This window comes from Ictidomys tridecemlineatus, chromosome 8 (assembly GCF_052094955.1).
Source record: "Ictidomys tridecemlineatus isolate mIctTri1 chromosome 8, mIctTri1.hap1, whole genome shotgun sequence".
Classification (NCBI taxonomy): Eukaryota; Metazoa; Chordata; class Mammalia; order Rodentia; family Sciuridae; genus Ictidomys; species Ictidomys tridecemlineatus.
The window spans coordinates 117,996,305-118,007,358 of NC_135484.1; the positions used below are offsets into that span (position 1 = coordinate 117,996,305).

General features: G+C 36.3%; 1 pseudogene; it reads right to left on the reverse strand.

Moving 5' to 3' along the window:
* Nucleotides 1-9,876: 9,876 nt before the first annotated feature.
* LOC144365896 (large ribosomal subunit protein uL23 pseudogene) lies at nt 9,877-10,301 on the reverse strand (annotated as a pseudogene).
* Between the last annotated feature and the right edge of the window lie 753 nt (nt 10,302-11,054).

An 11,054-nucleotide genomic window follows, 5' to 3' on the forward strand; every position in this document is an offset into this window, starting at 1 on the left:
GTAAGTTCCCCGGTCAATATATTCACAGTGATGGTTATGGATGACAGACAATTAAGGGAAAGGCAGTGTCCTTACAGCTGGGGATAGTCATTTGCCCCTGCAAGCATAAATAGTACATATGTCTCCTATCCCAGAGTACATCCAGGACTGTGGCTACAGACCACAGCAGGGGAATTTCACCTCTGTGTGTCAGTTGTGCAGGTGATTATGAGAGGATATGCAAAACATCTGCCCCAGTTCTTGCCACAATCCCTGATGACTGTGACAGTGAAGAAGTACTGCCTCCCAGGGGGACATGCAAAAATTGGAGTTACTATCTTAGAAATGGAGGTGGTGGGCATAAAACAGCCAACACACAACCCCCACACACCAGTGTGGCTGATATAATGACTAATTATCAAGAACTGAATTGGTGGTGCCTTCTTTGTAGGCAGCAGTTCCCTCAGTGCATGATCTCATGGACCAATGGATATTGCAATTGGACACTTACCATTATGGGCTGGACTTGGCTAATGCTTTCTTTTCTATTGCTCCAGCTCCAGAGAACTGAGAGCAGTTTGTCTTCAGATGAGAAGGCCAGAAGTGGATATTTCAAGTGTTCCCACAAGGTTATTTGCATAGCCCAACTATGTGCTATGATTTGGTGGCCAATGACTTGGCCCAGTGGACTCACCATCCACTGTACATATATTCATTATACTGATGATGTTGTTGACCTCTGACTGTCTTTCAGATTTAGAGCTTTTGGCCCCGACTTCAGTGGCCCATTTGGAGACACATGGATGGATGCCTCATTGGGGCAGGCCCAAAATGGCTATAGTTAGGCTCCCTCACTGAGACTTCCAGCAGACTCTGTTATGTTTAATGTTATGTGTTTAGTGTATAGCCAAGGCTGGAAACCAGCTATGTTATGGTTAGCCAAGGTCAGAAACACTTTGATCCAACATATATATTCAAGATCATAAACATTTGCTTGTAACCATGTGCCCCATCTGTGTAACCTGTTGGCAGTGTGCCTTCTTTGTTTGAACTGTATATAAAAAGAGCCTAGGAAAATGGCTCAGGGGTGGGGGTGCTGGTTAATGGCTATGGCTGCCTCCAAATAAAGGGTGACCATTAGTCCCACTATGCCTCGCACCTTCTTTCAATTGCCAGATCCTTGAACTTTGGTTCCCAGGCCTGAGCCTTGCCCTTACCTTGACATTCTGCATCTATTTTTTATCTAATTTTTGCTTCTATAAGTGATTTGTTTCTTCTTATTTCTGAGTAGAATTCCATTGTATGAATATACCAAAATTTGCTTATCCTTTCTTCTATTAATGGACACTTCAGTTGTGTTAAGTTTTTTTCATGAGTCTGTGAATTATTTTGTATTAGTCTGCTTGGAAGATATATTTTCATTACTTTTAGGATCTTTGGAGTAAACAGTTGAATCATGGGGCAAAGCTGTGTTTATTCTTATCTGTAACTGCCAAAAAGTTCTGTAACATGATGAAATCATTTTATACCCCCACCAATAATATATGAGGATTCTAATTGCTCCAATCCTTTCTGCTGTAGTTTGAATCGTGAATGTTTCCCAAAGGCACCAGTGTTGAAGGCTTCGTGCTATTGAGAGGCGATGAGATGCTTAGGAGGTAGGGCCTAGTGGGAGGTAGTTAGGTCATTGGAGGTTTTGAAGGTGATATTAGAACCTCAGCCCCTCTCCTCCTCAACCTTTGCTTCCTAGCCACCATGAGATGAACAGACTTTCTCTGTCATGAATTCCTCCCATGATGTACTCTGCCACAATAGGCCCAAAGCAACAGGGCCAAGTGACATGGACAGACCTCCAAATTAAGAGCCAAAATTATCTTCTCCTCTTTTAAATTGATTTATCTCAGGTTTTTGCTATTAACATGCTTGCCAGCTTAATGTGGTTAGGCTTTTTAATTTTACTCATACTAAAACTGATTGGTTTTAATTTTTTCCCCTAATGACTAAAGATGTTGAACATTTTTCATATATATTGGCAATTGGATAAAGTTTTTTTATGAAATCTTTTACCCTTTCTGGGTATTAGATTCTTTGTCTACTTATTACTAAAATGTTTGAATCCTTGACAAATTCTGGATCCTGGTTTATCAGACATATGAGTTGCGAATATTTTCCCTAATGTAGTACTTGCATTTAGAATATTTTTACAATTGTGTCTTTTAAAAAGAAGTTTTTGACTTTTACAAAGTCTGGTTCATCAATCTTTCAAAAAGTTATCTTTTATGGTTAAGGACTGTATGCTTAAAATTATTGACCTTCACAAAGTCCATTGAGGGGCTGGGGTTGTGGCTCAGTGATAGAGCACTTGCCTGGCATGTGTAAGGCACTTGGTTCAATCCTCAGAACCACATAAAAATAAATAAATAAAATAAAGATAAAAAAAGTTCATTGATATTCTGTTTTCTTCATTTTTCATAGTTTTAGCTATTAAGTTCAGGATTATTTTAAGTTAACTTCTGTGTATGTAAATTAGGAATCAAAGTTTATTTTTTTTTTCTGTACAAATAGTAATTTACTGGCTGGGGATGTGGCTCAAGCGGTAGCACGCTCGCCTGGTATGCGTGCGGCCCGGGTTCGATCCTCAGCACCACATACCAACAAAGATGTTGTATCCGCCGAGAACTAAAAAAATAAATATTAAAAAAAATTCTCTCTCTCTCCTCTCTCACTCTCTCTTTAAAAAAACAAAAACAAAAACAAATAGTAATTTACGAAGCACTACATATTGAAATGATTATCATTTTCCCTATTAAATTGCCATCACAGGTATATTGACATCAATTGGCAGTATCTGAGTAACACTGTTTCCAGACTCTCTGTTCTGTTCCATCTTGATGACAATACTTTGGTATTTTCTCTCTTGATATCATAGCTATATTGTAAGTTTTAAAAATCAGATAGTTTAGCCTGGCATGGTGGTGGAGGCCTGTAATCCCAGGAGCTCTGGAGGATGAGGTATGAGAATCGTGAGTTCAAAGCCAGCCTCAGCAAAGTGAGGTGCTAAGCAACTCAATGAGACCCTGCCTCTAAATAAGTATGAAATAGGACTGGGGATGTGGCTCAGTGATTCCAGTGCCCTTGAGCAAAGTGCCCCTGAGTTCAATTCTGGGTACTCCCCACCACCCCTGCAAAAAAAAAAAAAAAAAAAAAATCAGATGCTTTAACTCCTTTATGGTCTTCTTTGGCTATTCTAGGTACTTTTTATATCGATATAAGCTTTATCATTAGGTCAAAAATTTCTTCAGAGCAAATATGAGAGGGAGAAGAGAAAAAAAAAGAGGAGAAGGAGAGGGAATAATAGAGGAGGAGGAAGGAGAATCCTACTCAATAAATTTTAGAAAATTGGCCTTTTGAACAATAGTGACCTTCAAAATTCACTAAATATTTATATTTTATTTTAAAATTTCTTTTAGCTATATTTTATTGGATTTTGGTTTAGAGGTTTCCAATATTTTTCATTCCAAGTTACTTCTATTTATGTTTTCTGGTACTTTTGGATTATGGAAAAATTTAGCCTTTTTATTTCATATTTCTCTGAGTTTTGTCAAACATATATAGTCATATAACCACTACCACCATCAAGATATAAAACACTTTCATAACTCTAAAATATCCCCCTTTGTGGTCATCTTCTCTCCTCAGCCTAATAGTTTCCTTTTGTAAAATGCCATATTAACAGAATAATGCCGCATATAGGATTTAGAATCTAGCTTCAGAGTCTGGATTCTTTCACTTAACATGAAGATTAACAAAGCTGTAACAATCTGTAGCTTTTTCTTTTTTATTTTGAGCAGTATTCCATTGTACAAGTGTATAATGGTTTATTTATCCATTTCCTAATAAGATATATAGTATTATTTTCAGCTTTACTGATTAAAAATTACGGCATTTTCCAGTAAATGGATGGAGATGGAGAATATCATGCTAAGTGAAATAAGCTAATCCCCCTAAAACAAAGGATGAATGTTTTCTCTGAATTGTGGATGTTAATTCACAATAAGTGGTGGTGGGGTGTGTGTGGCTAGAGAAGAACAGAGTTACTTTAGATTATGTAGAGGAAAGTGAAGGGAAGGGAGGGAGTATGGGGGTAGGAAGGATAGTAGAATAAATCATACATTATTACCCTATGTACATACATAACTATACAACCCATGGGATTCTACATCATGTACAACCAGAAGAATGAGAAATTATACTCCATCTATGTATGATGTATCAAAGTGCATTCTCTTGTCTTGTATAACTAATTAGAACAAATAAAAAAGTTATTAAAAATAAGCAGGTATGTTTTCTTCTAAAAGTTTTACATACTTTAAAGAAAAGACAGCCTCTTTAACAAATGGTTCTGGGAAAAGTGATTATCCATAAATAGAATAAAAATAATATCCTTCACAAAAGTAAACTCAATATGGATCAAAGACCAGAGCTGTAGTTGGGTCTTAGTGGTGGAGTGCATGCTTAGCATGTGTGAGGCCCTGGGTTTGATTCTTGGCACCACATATAAATAAAGGTATTGTGTGCAACTACAACTAAAAAATAAATAAATGTTTTTTTTTTCAAAAAAGGATCAAACACCTAGGAATTATACCATAAACTATGCAACTCCTAGAAGAAAATGTAGGGTCAATACTCCAGCGTAGAGGCACAGGCAATTTCTTTCTCAGTAGGATTCCTAAATTTCAGGAAATAATGACAAGAGTTAAATGGGATGGCATCAAATTAAAGAGCTTCTGTTTTTAAAATTCTGAATATGAAGAGAGGACCTACAGAATGGGAGAAAATCTTTGCTAGCTACTCTTCTGACAGAGGATTAATATCTATAATGTATAAAAAACTCAAAAAATTAACACCAAAAAATCAAATAACCTGATTAATAAATAGGCAAAGGGGTTTAACAGGTACTTCTCAAAACAGAAATATAAATGGCCAACAAATGTATGAAAAAATGGTTAGTTTCATTAGCAACTAGGGAAATGCAAATCAAAACTACACTGGAATTTCATCTCACACCAGTCAGAATGGCAGTCATCAAGTATGCGTACAATAATAAATGCTGGAGAGGACATGGAGGAAAAGAAACTCTTTTACACTGTTGGTGGGATTATACATTAGGAAAACCACTGTGGAAATCAGCATGGAGTTTTCTCAAAAGACTAGGAATGAAACCACAATTACCCAGGTATATCTCCCCTTGCTATTTATCCTAAAGAATTAAAGTCATCTTACTACAGTGATGTGTGCATATCTGTGTTTATATCAGCACAATTCACAATAGACAAACTATGAAACCAGCTTAGGTGTCTATCAATGGATAAATGGATAAAACATATGATATTACACACATACACACACACACACACACACACACACACACACACAGGAATTTTATTCAGCCATAAAGAAAAGTGAAATTATGTCATTCACAGGAAAATGGATGGAACTAAAGAACATTATATTAAGCAAAATAAGGCAAAGTCAGGTCAAGAGTTTTGTATGTTTTCTCTCATATGTGGAAGCTGGCCGGGGAAGAGAGTGTGTGGGAGAGATAAAAATCAAAGGGAGATAATTAGAGGAAAGGGACCATGAGATGGAAGAATTCAGCCATTGATTAAAAACTGTGAGTGAATGTTATGGTTTAGATATGAAGTGTCCCCCAAAAGTTTATGTGAGACACTGTAAGGAAGTTCAGAGGTGAAATAATTAGAGTATCTAATCAGTGCATCAATACCATTGATAGGGATTATCTGTAGGTAAGGTGTGACTGGAGAAAGAGGATCACTGGGGGTGTGGCTTTGGGGGTTATATTTGTCTGTGATGAAGAGGACTCTCTCTCTCTCTCTCTGCTTTCTGGGTGCCATGTTCCCAACTGCTTTCCTCTGTCACACTCTTCTGTTGTGATGTTCTGACTCATCTCAGGACCTGAGGAATGGAAGCCATCTGACTTCTGAAACCATGAGTTCCCAAATAAACTTTTCTTCAAAATTGTTCTTGTCAGTTCTTTTGGTCTCAAAAGTGATAAAACTGACTAAAAAGCTGAATATAAACAAGAACAGGAATAATTAAATTTAATAGAGATAGTATAATATGAAAATCAACAACAACAGCACACAAGAGCCATAGAGATACTCCCCACTGTTTCAAATTCAACACAATTTCCTTAAAGACACAAGAAACACTTTTAGAGATAAGACCTTTTCAAGATACTGTGGGAGTCACAGACTTGTGGAATGCAGGCCTGAAATGAAGGAACTCATGTTCTAAATGAGCAAAAAATAAGAAAAAAATATATAATCAAGATAACATCTTTCAAAAAAAGATGTACTCAGCTGGGAGGAGTGGCAGGCATGGTGGAGCATGTTTTTAATCCCAGTGGCTTGGGAGGTTGATGCAGGAGGCTCACAAGTTCAAAGCCAGCCTCAGCAATTTAGTGAGGCCCTTAGCTAACTTAGTGAGGCCTTATTTCAACATAAATATATTTACTATGCCAACATAAATATATTAAATATGTCTGCTGACATATTAAAAAGTGTTGGGGATGTGGCTCAGTGCTTAAGTGCCCCTGGGTTCAATCCACGGCACCACAATTAACACACACACACACACAAAAAAAAAAAAAAAAAAAAAAACAACTCAGTTTACAAGTGAAAGTGAATCTCAGATTTCACATCTAGTTGTGAGTCATAGTAATGTAAAGTTAGACTGCACAACATTGACATTACCATTATGGACACCAAGTGACACCCATAAGCAAACGATTGAAAACAATTCCTTAGTCAATATGCATTCTATTCAGCATATAATTTCTATCACATACCTTTCTCACATACCAAAATGGACCTTAATACTCCTAGAAATGGACATTATTTAGGCAAAGGGTCTATATAAAGCATTCTGAAAAAATGAAATTTTTTTGAGTTAGTGGCAATTATGACATTTAAATCTAAGTAGACTAAATGTTAAATGGATCATTTCTTTATTAATAGAGAGAGGAATAATGAAATGAAATATATAGAAATATGTTCTAGATCTGGAAGTGTAAATATTGACAATAAAATGAAGTTTAGAGGTGTAATAATTGGAGTACCTATTCAGTGCATCAATCCACTCATAGGGATTAACTGTAGATAGATAAGGTGTGACTGGAGAAGGAGGGTCACTGGGGGTGTGGCTTTGGGGTTTACATTTGTGTGTGATGAGGAGAGCTCTCTCTCTCTCTCTCTCTCTCTCTCTCTCTCTCTCTCTCTCTCTCTGCTTTCTGGGTGCCATGTCTCCAACTTCTTTCCTCTGTCACTAATTCTGTAAAAATATCTAAATATTGACTATAGTCTTCCAACTTTGACCTCATTTGAGACACATTTCAAAAGCAAAAAATGAGCACAAGGAGTTATAGTGAAGATTATTTAAAATATGGTTTTGTCAAATGTGAAAAATCTTTTGAAATATAGGCCTCATCTGTTGTTTGTAATAATATTATTGCAAATGAGAGCTTAAAACCTTCAAAATTAAAGAGGCACTTAGAAACTCATGATATAAAACTTATTTATAAACTTATTTACTTATTTCTCTTGAGTATTTTTATTCAAGAGAAAAAAAACTCAGAAAGTTATCAACACAATTTCTTTGTAGCCCTACTGCGTTAGTGAGAAACTTTACTATCATCATATTTAGTTGTGCATCATGTGGAAAAAAATGGCTTACACAACTCTGAAAAAGTTATCTTTCCAGCATATTTGGATATGATGAATACAATTTTTGATGATAAGTCAGCTGATAAATTAAGGACTACACTATAATTAGTGACAGCAAAATATCGCTTTGAATTTGTACCATTACAGAACATTTAAAATCAACACATTCCTGGGTTACAGTCTGGTATAGTTTTTGCAATCCAGCTTGATGAAGTCACTGATATTGGAAGCTTCACAGTATTTTTAGTTTATATCAGATATGTATGGTGGAATGATTTTATGGACGATTTTTACACTTTTAAAGTTTAACCTCGGGGCTGGGTTGTGGCTCAGTGGCAAAGCACTTGCCTGGAATGTGTGAGGCACTGGGTTTGATCCTTAGTATCACATAAAAATAAATAGAAATAAAGGTAGAAAAACTTTAACCTCATATTTAAGTGAATTAGATAGTTTTACAGAATTAGTGCATTGTTAGTCAATATACATTTTACATTTTACTTTTTGCTTTCTATGTCTCATGTCTTTTTGTTCCTCTATTTTGCTTTTATCACATCTTTACATTGAGTGAATAGTTCCTAACAACATTTAAATTTCATTAGTGATTTAATAGATAGTGGTTGCCTAGTGCTTTTCATACACACACACACACACACAAACAAACACACACATATATGTATATTAACTGTTGTGCTATAATTGGCAAATATATTACACATATATTTCCCTACATTATAGATTTCCTCCTACATTATATGTATGTTATTTTAAAACCAGTTATGGGAATAATCAGGGAAATAAGTATTCATAGTGTCTTTTATAATTGCATAAGTACCTTTGTAGAACTCTCTGAATTCAAATTATTGTCTCAAGTTTCTTTCTTTCACTTGAGGCACTTTCTTGTAAGAAAAAAGTATATCTTGTAGGTCTAGTGAGAAATTCTTTCAATTTTGGTTTATCTGGAAAAGTCTTGATTTTGCCTTCATTTTTGAACACTAACTTTGTGGATATAGCATTCTTTGTTGACAGTTATTTTCTTTGAGCACTTTGACTATGTATTCAACTGACTTATGGCTTTCTTTGTTTCTGCCAAAATCAGCTGTTGATTTTACAGGAGTTTTCTGTAAGCCATGAATCTTGTTTCCCACTCCACCTCCTGCTTCCAAGATTTCTTCCCTGTCAGTGACTTTTAGTGTTTTCACTACAATATGCCTGTGTGTCTCTGTTAATTTATTCTATTTGGAGTTCCTTGAGCTTTCTGGATTCAATCTTAAATAGCAACTCTGAGACAGATTATGCAAACCAAAGTCTATTTTGGAATGGAAGCGATTGCTCTCTGGGATATACCTGTTATAGTGAGCTATAGGCATAACCAAAGGGGAAAGGGGAAGCCTTCAAACATAAAAGAGAGAAGTGCACATAAATTATTTTGAAACAAACAGAATGTTGGTTACAGGGGCTTATTGTAGAAATTGATGCCAGTTTATTAGTGAAGACAGTGGTCAGGTGAATGCTTTTGTGAAAATGAGTGCACAGCTGTCTTTGTGTGACTCCTGTAGCAAGCTGTAGTGTGACAAAACTTTCTGATTATTTTTTTGTATAAACCCAGTGCATGAGTGCCCTTCATGGCTTCCAGTTCCTTTTCTTTAGAGTTAGAGAAAATGATGTCATTTTGGTGTTGCTAAATTTCACAGTTTGTAGGATATTTTTTTTCAATAACTTTAAGAAGGTTTTCATTGTTATTTTTTTTAATCAGTTTTTGCTTTCTCCATATCCTCTCCTTCATGCATTCGCATTACACATATGGGTGCATTTGATAGTGTTTCATATTTTTTCTGCATCTCCGTTCACTTTTCTTTATCCTTTTTTTCCTGTTTTTGACTTGCATGGTCTCTTTTTGAGTTCAATAATTCCTTTTTCTACCACTTCAAACGTACTGTTGAATCCCCTTAGTGAATTTTTATTTTGACAATTGGCCCTTTCGACTCTAGAATTTCCACTTAGCTCTGTTTTATACCTTTCGTATCTTTATTGATATTTTCTTTTTGATGCAGACCTTCCTTTACTTCTTTATCATTCTCTTTTTTAGGTCTGTGAGCATATTATTTTATGTTGGAAAAAAGGGTATATTTAGAATCAGATAGTTGAATTCTGATTAGATTATCCCAATTTTGTTGGCAATATCCAAAGCATCAAAATCAGGAGACAGTTGAAGGTATGCCTTTTTCTCTCCATCAGGCCTGATCAGGATGTTAACCTTGGCCACATCAATGTCATAGAGCTTCTTGACAGCTTGTTTGAGCTGGTGTTTGCAATCTTCTTCATGGCTGACTCAGCAGTCGGGGGAACTTGATGATGGCACAGTGGTCAAACTTGTTTCCTCTGGGGGTGCTCTTCTGAGGATATATGGGCTGCCTCTGGAGCTGCAATGTCTTGGGTCAGCAGAAGGGTAGGTGATATGCAGATCTTCTTTTTGTGGCTGTAGATATCCCTCAACACTGCCTTCTTGACCTTCAAAGCTTTTGGTTTGGCTTCAGCTTTGGGAGGGGAAGGAGCTTACTTCTAAGCTTTTGGTGCCATCTTGGTGAAAAAGGCCTGTAAGCATATTTATAATGAGCACTTTGAAGTATTTTTCTATTAAATCTAACATCTGGTTGTTACCACAGGCAGTCTTTGTTTGCTCTTGTTTTGGGGTGTAATGCTCATACTTCCCTGTTTCTTTGCATGTCTCATTATTTTTGCTAAAAACTGAACATTTTAGGAAATATAGCATTCTGGGTACTGAACCTCCCTTCCCTGCTTGTTATTTGCTTGTTTATTTTTGTAAAGATTTGTTGGGTTGTTTCTTTTTTTTTTTTAATTATTTGTTCTTTTTAGATGTATATGACCGTTGAGTATATTTTGATGGCTGGATTATTTCATTGATATGTATTTTCTTCCTCTCACCTCACATTGCTGAACATCCGAGGTGCTCTTCATGGAGGCCTGGCTTTGGCAATGCCCACAGTGACCCTGGAATGGTGGTGGTACTGGTAGAACTCTCTTCTGCTCTTCACTTACCATGCCTGGCTGGTAAACTTCACTGTCTGCTATGTTTTCAACATGCTCTGGAGCAGAAATTCTTCCATAAACTAATCCAATAAAATTGTGACTTCTTTGAATTATTTTTTTCTGAGATGTTTACTAATTGTCCAGGAGGGACTAGCCTGTAACTAGCCAACCTGCAGTCTAGGGTGTATCCTTATAAGATACCTGAATCTCCTTCCAGCTGGCTTTCACCTCAGCCTCTCTTGCTCTTGAGAGTGCCTTTAGGTTCAGATTTCTCCAAACTCT